Source organism: Symphalangus syndactylus, chromosome 4 (genome assembly GCF_028878055.3).
Source record: "Symphalangus syndactylus isolate Jambi chromosome 4, NHGRI_mSymSyn1-v2.1_pri, whole genome shotgun sequence".
Taxonomy (NCBI): Eukaryota; Metazoa; Chordata; class Mammalia; order Primates; family Hylobatidae; genus Symphalangus; species Symphalangus syndactylus.
This window is the reverse complement of record NC_072426.2, coordinates 28041088-28046804: the sequence shown is the minus strand read 5'-3', so window position 1 is coordinate 28046804 and position 5717 is coordinate 28041088. Positions and strand designations below refer to the sequence as shown.

At 38.7% G+C, this 5717-nt stretch overlaps 1 long non-coding RNA gene across 1 annotated transcript; it reads left to right on the top strand.

Annotated features, from left to right (window-relative positions):
• The first annotated feature begins 754 nt into the window (after nucleotides 1–754).
• LOC129480373 (uncharacterized) lies at nucleotides 755–5092 on the top strand. The gene is made up of 3 exons (XR_008657018.1): nucleotides 755–921; nucleotides 1277–1440; nucleotides 4468–5092. It is a non-coding gene; the product is annotated as an uncharacterized lncRNA (long non-coding RNA).
• The last annotated feature ends 625 nt before the right edge of the window (nucleotides 5093–5717 follow it).

Below are 5717 nucleotides of genomic sequence, written 5' to 3'. Positions count from 1 at the left end.
AAAAGCAATCAGAGTTGAGAAGCTGTATAGCTGTGTTCAACATAGAAATAACTGGAAGTATTCTGGCTGTAAAGTAATTATAAATGTTATTAAGTCAGCCCCCTAAACAAATTTTGAACACATCCACTTCTCCTCATCTCTGCTAATATCACTTAGTCCCAGCTACCATTACCTCTTACTTGTACTACTGCTCTTGCTTCCTAAATGGTGTTTCTATTTACATTTTCAACTCCAACCCCTGCCGCACCCAATCCATTCTCTACAGAGTGGTCAGAATGATCATCTCAAAGCACAGTCAGACTTTGTCACCTCCTGCTTTTAAGTTTTTGCACAGATTCCCACTTTTTCATTTGACATATATTAGTATCTGATTAGTATGTTCCCAGCACTATTCTCATTGCTGGGGAGATGGCAGTGAATAGACAGACAAAAATCCCTGCCAAATGTAACTTACACTCTAATGAAGGGAAATAGATAATAAACCAAAAAAAGTGAATCAGATAGCATGTTAAATAGTGACAAATGCTTTGGAGAAAAATAAAGCAGGGAGCTGGGCAAGGAGACGGGGTATTGGAGGCGTTACAACTTTCAATAGGGTTGTCAGCAAAGGCCTCATTGTGAAGATGCCTTTTCAGTAAAGAACTGAAGAAGGTGAGTCAGAAAGGAGGTGGAGTTTGAGGGTAATAGCATTCCACAGAGCAGAAAAAGCAAGTGCACAGGAACAGCAAGAAGCAGGGTGAGAGAGGTGGGGAGAATTCGAGATGATGTTAGAAAGATGACAGAGTCTAGGTTAGGGGGGGCCTGAGTCCTTGTAGACTCTGAGTATGGTGCTGAGCAGGGAAGAGACAGCCTCTGGCTTAGGGTTTAGAAGGAACACAGGCTACTGTGATGAGGATTGTCTGGAGGGGAACAAAGGCCAAGGTGGGGAGACCACTTAGAACTCTACTGCTCTACTTTAGGTGAAATGCTGGAACTGGGTGAACCAAAAATGTGCTCAGCATCTGTGAGGAGGGGGCAGAGAGGGAGCAAGGATGGATCCAGGGTTTTTAGTCTGATAAACTGAAAGTCTGGAACAGCCATTACTTAAAATGAGGAAATCTAAGGGAAGAAGAGATTTGGGGGAGAATATCAAGAAACTTGGTTTTAGATGGGTGCATTCGAGATGCAGATTGCACATCCAAGCCAAGATGCCAAGTAAGCAGTTGGATGTTTAAATGTGGATTTGAAAGGAGAGGTAGAGTCTGGAAATATAATTTTGGTAGTCATTCTGTTACAGATGTTATTTGAAGCCCTGAGACTGAGTGAGATCATAGAGGAAGTGAATGTAAATAGAAAAGGGAAGAAGTCTGAAGACGGAGCCCTGAGACACTCCATTGTAAACTGGAAGATGAGGAAGAGCCAGCCAAGGAGACTGAGAAGGGGCAGCCAGTGAAGATGGAGGTAACCAGGAGAGTGTGGTGTCTGAAAGCCAAGCAGCAAAGGGTTTCCATGAGGAAGGAGAAATTAACAAGGTCAAATGCTGTATATGGGTTGAGCAAAACCAGAATACCTTCGAAATAGAGTATATTCTAAAATTATTACCAGTACTTGAAATCACCTACAAATTGATCTCCTTTATGTCTATGCCTTCATCTCCTAATATCCCCTCCCTTCCTCTGCATAGCCTCTCCCCCATTTTCCTCTCCAGCTTTCATCTGCTACCTCCCTCTCTCCCTCGTTCACTATCCCTTCTCTAGACCAGCCCTTTGTTTTTCCAGCATGTCAGTATATTGTCCTATCTGTTCCTCCCACTGCCTAAATGTTCCTTTTACTTCATGATTACTTCCTATCATTACAGTTTCTTTTCATGACCACTCGGTCTACAGTACCAATTTTATTAATGTTACTTCCACCTTCCATTCACTCCTTATCCCCACCACTTTGTTCTTTCACTTTATGTAATTTTCAGTATCACAACATTTTCAGTTCATTGTTTTTCATCCCACATAAAAACAAGGATCTAGACTGTCTTGTTCTCTGCACTGTGTCAGGCTAGGAGTGCTATAGCATTCATTCAATGAATATTTACTGAATAAGCTGATTAATCTGTATTTCAAAATTTTAACAAAATAGTATGTAAAGCATACCCAAACACTGGTAAATCATCCCAAATTGAGATGTATAGAGGAAGAAATCTGAGAGGAATTTTTATTTGATGATGCAGGGAAGTATTTCTTTCAAGTGTTTTTCAATTTGCATGTTAATTGAAAAACATTTCCCAATCCATTTGAGCATTTGGCAATCCCTTTGAGACATAGTTCATCTACCTTATTTCCGCAGCCCCTCAAAGACAACCTTGCATTTGCCTAAAATGGTGCTATATTATAACTTCATGTTACCTTTCATAGTTCCAGGAATCTGTAAAAGTAATAGCATCATCTTTATTCGGGTCTAGTGTATAGTGGACACACCTTGACTGTTTATTGAAAAGATGTTTAAATAAATGAATATTGAAATCTTTAATTAAGAATAGCTGCTGAGGAACAGAAAAGCAAACACCGCATTTTCTCACTTATAAGGGAGAACTTAACAATGAGAACACATGGACACATCGGGGGCAACAACACACACTGGGGCCTGTGGCGGGTGGGAGGGAGAACACCAGGAAGAACAGCTAATGGGTGCTGGGCTTAATACCTGGTGACAGGTTGATCTGTGCAGCAAACTACCATGGCACACTTTTCCCTATGTAACAAACTTGCACATCCTGCACAGGTACCCTGGAACTTAAGATAAAAGTTGGTCAAAAAAAAAAAAAAAAAAGTAGCTGCTGAATAGTCAAGTAAAATTTTCTTATTCATTCATTTCCTACCATCCTTCTCAAGAGAGTTGTCTTCTAAGAGGTCCAAATGAACAGAACTTATCATTGGAAGCTCTTTTTAAAAAATCGCTCTAATGAAATTCAGGGGATGAGTAGAAATGGGGTAGGGGCAGGCTTTGTGTTTGATAATTTGGTGTGCTCTTTCATCTTCCCTCTGCAGTCTTACGCTCATTGTTTGTTGCTGCTAAAGCAGTAAATGTTGTTTGTCTTCATTGCAAAACCAAGGATAGAAAACTTTGAAGTGTTTTCTGTTGCTTAATGTCACCTACTGTTCCTGTCAGCAAACTGAGATAAACCTGATGGACTGAGGTGTCTGGTCTAATTCCTTTATTGACACATAGTCCTGTCTTCAAACACCAGTGTAAATGAATAAGTACTGAGATAGTAATGTGTCAGTAATAGGCTGCCAGATAAATGCCATTGTTTACGTACTGATCCCTGCTTCCTAAGGCCCAAACAGCTCAAAAATCTTACAAATTAGCACCTCGCTGAGATCAAAGAATTGTCTTTTCTTTCTGCAATTACCTACTTGGAGAGCGGTGCAAGCAGATGAGACGAGTTTAAGCTGTCTCTCTCTAGCCCAAATCTTTCTTTTAAAGAGAACAAATGGTGGAATTATACACTGTTTCAGGGAAAGGCAGTTAAGAATAAGAGATTTTACCTTATTTTGCCATGTAAGAACAAAGGGATTTTGTATTTTAATTTTTATGCTAATCCACCAATCAATCCCCATTATAATTATTTTACTGAAAATTCAGTGGAAAGGGCCATGTTTATCCTTAACAATCATCTTTTGGGATCAGATTTAGCTGCAAATTACAAAAATAAAACTAGTTTTGAATTCAGTGACACCATAGTACCCACACTTCAAACAGAAAGCTATGAGAAAAATAAATGCTTTCTGAAGGAGTAAAAATTTAGACAACAAATCTTCTAATTTCATTTTTGGCATATCTTAAACAGAAAAGTGCACCATTAGTCTCTCTTAATTTAAAAAAAAAAAGCCATAATTTTATGACTTTCCTTGCTTACCAAGTTCTTTGCCCTGAAGCACATTCCACCTCCATTAGCCTGTGTCCAAAATGGCATTGTTTTATTTGAAGATATTGAGAAATGAGAGGATAGAAGGATGTAACTTGAGTTTATACTATTTAGTAATTGTCTTTCATATTAGTCATACAACCTAGAAACAAGAAACCTAGTGTTCAAAACGTATTATGGCTTAGGGTAATATTGGCTTCTTTGTAAGAAAGACAAAATCCTTTCTTGGAGGCAGGCTTTATCTTTTATGCAAATGAATAAAATATCTTTCAAATTCTAGTGTTAGACTTTGTATTAGTCAAAGCCTTGACTCCTATGGATAAATGAGTGGTTTAAAGAAATAAAAATTGACCTGAAAAGTAATTATCTGCAATAAGTTGGAATCCTTTTTCCCTATATATGTTTTACTTCACTTATTCACATCCATGTTTTTTAAAGGGAGTATTAAATGCCTTATGCCAAAGAGTTCACGTAAATAAATGTGAACTTCAGGCAAATTTTAAATAATTGTCTCACTTTTCTAAAACTGTTTCTTGCATTAAACATTCTTTTATCTTTGGAGTCAGCCAGGGCTAGAGTAAGAGCCCCTCCTGGGATGCTGTGACCCCCAAGTTTGAAGACTGCTGATAACCCCAATCTACGAAGACTGGCTATGGAACTTCCTACACTGAGACAACTCCAGTGGAACTCTGATAATTATCCTAAAATGAGGCTTCTTCAGTAGCCCTTGAAATATGTTCAAATACATGATTACATTTATGTCCTTAATATCGCTATTAGTTTCTGATGTTAACGTAAAAGTTGAGGAAAAAGTGGAAAAGTTAAAGCAGTGCAGGTTAATTCAATGCCAGAGGGTGTATATTCAGTGTGAACAATTTTCAACAGAGAAATGTCAACTTCTGGCCACAACGGCAACCAGTAAAATAACTATTTTTGCTGTCTTATCTATTAATGAAGAGGAGATTGCATAATATAGATGAAGGAGCATAGTATTTGCAGGTGGAACGCCTAGCAGAGCTTGAGTCTCAACTCTGCTGCTTTTACTCTAACTGGCTGAGACAAGTCATTTAAACTAATAGAGCTTCAATTTTCTCATATCTAATGTAACATAACAATTCACAGCCTTTTACTTTGTAGTTACCGTGAAGATCTAATCACAGTGAAATATACTTATATGTCTGTCTGCTGATAGAACTTTTGTCATAGAGGGTAGTCCATTTTATGTCAACGGGGCTTAAATAAGATCTGTGCCAGCAACTGAATTACACTAATGAGTGAATAATTACAAAAGAAGCCTGCATTATCAATCTATAGAAAGAAGAAAGTTACTGAGTATGGAGGGGAGATTCTCCTTTCATATTGGCACTCGTTCTTACTTTCCCTGAAATAGAGATTATAGTAGTCTGCCAGCAATTTTCAAACTTCAATTCTGGCCTGGAAATTGGACAGAAGGGGTCCAAGGACACATGAACTGAAAGTGCCAGTGAATGTATCAGTGCAGACTGTGGAGTCATAGTGGTTAATCTGCAAAATTAACTCCCTATTCAGACTTCAGGCAGTTAAATGTCAACCAACATCAACTTCAACCCTTAAGCTTCAGCCTCAACCTAGTAATAATATCTCTGAGGTGAATAAGCTATGAAGTGGACATTTCCACCTTCCTTTATTTTATTTTATTTATTTTTTTGAGATAGAGTCTTGCTCTGTTCCCCAGGCTGGAGTGCAGTGGCACAATCTGGGCTCACTGCGACCTCTGCCTCCTGGGTACAAGCGATTCTCCTGCCTCAGCCTCCCGAGTAGCTGGGACTAGACGCAC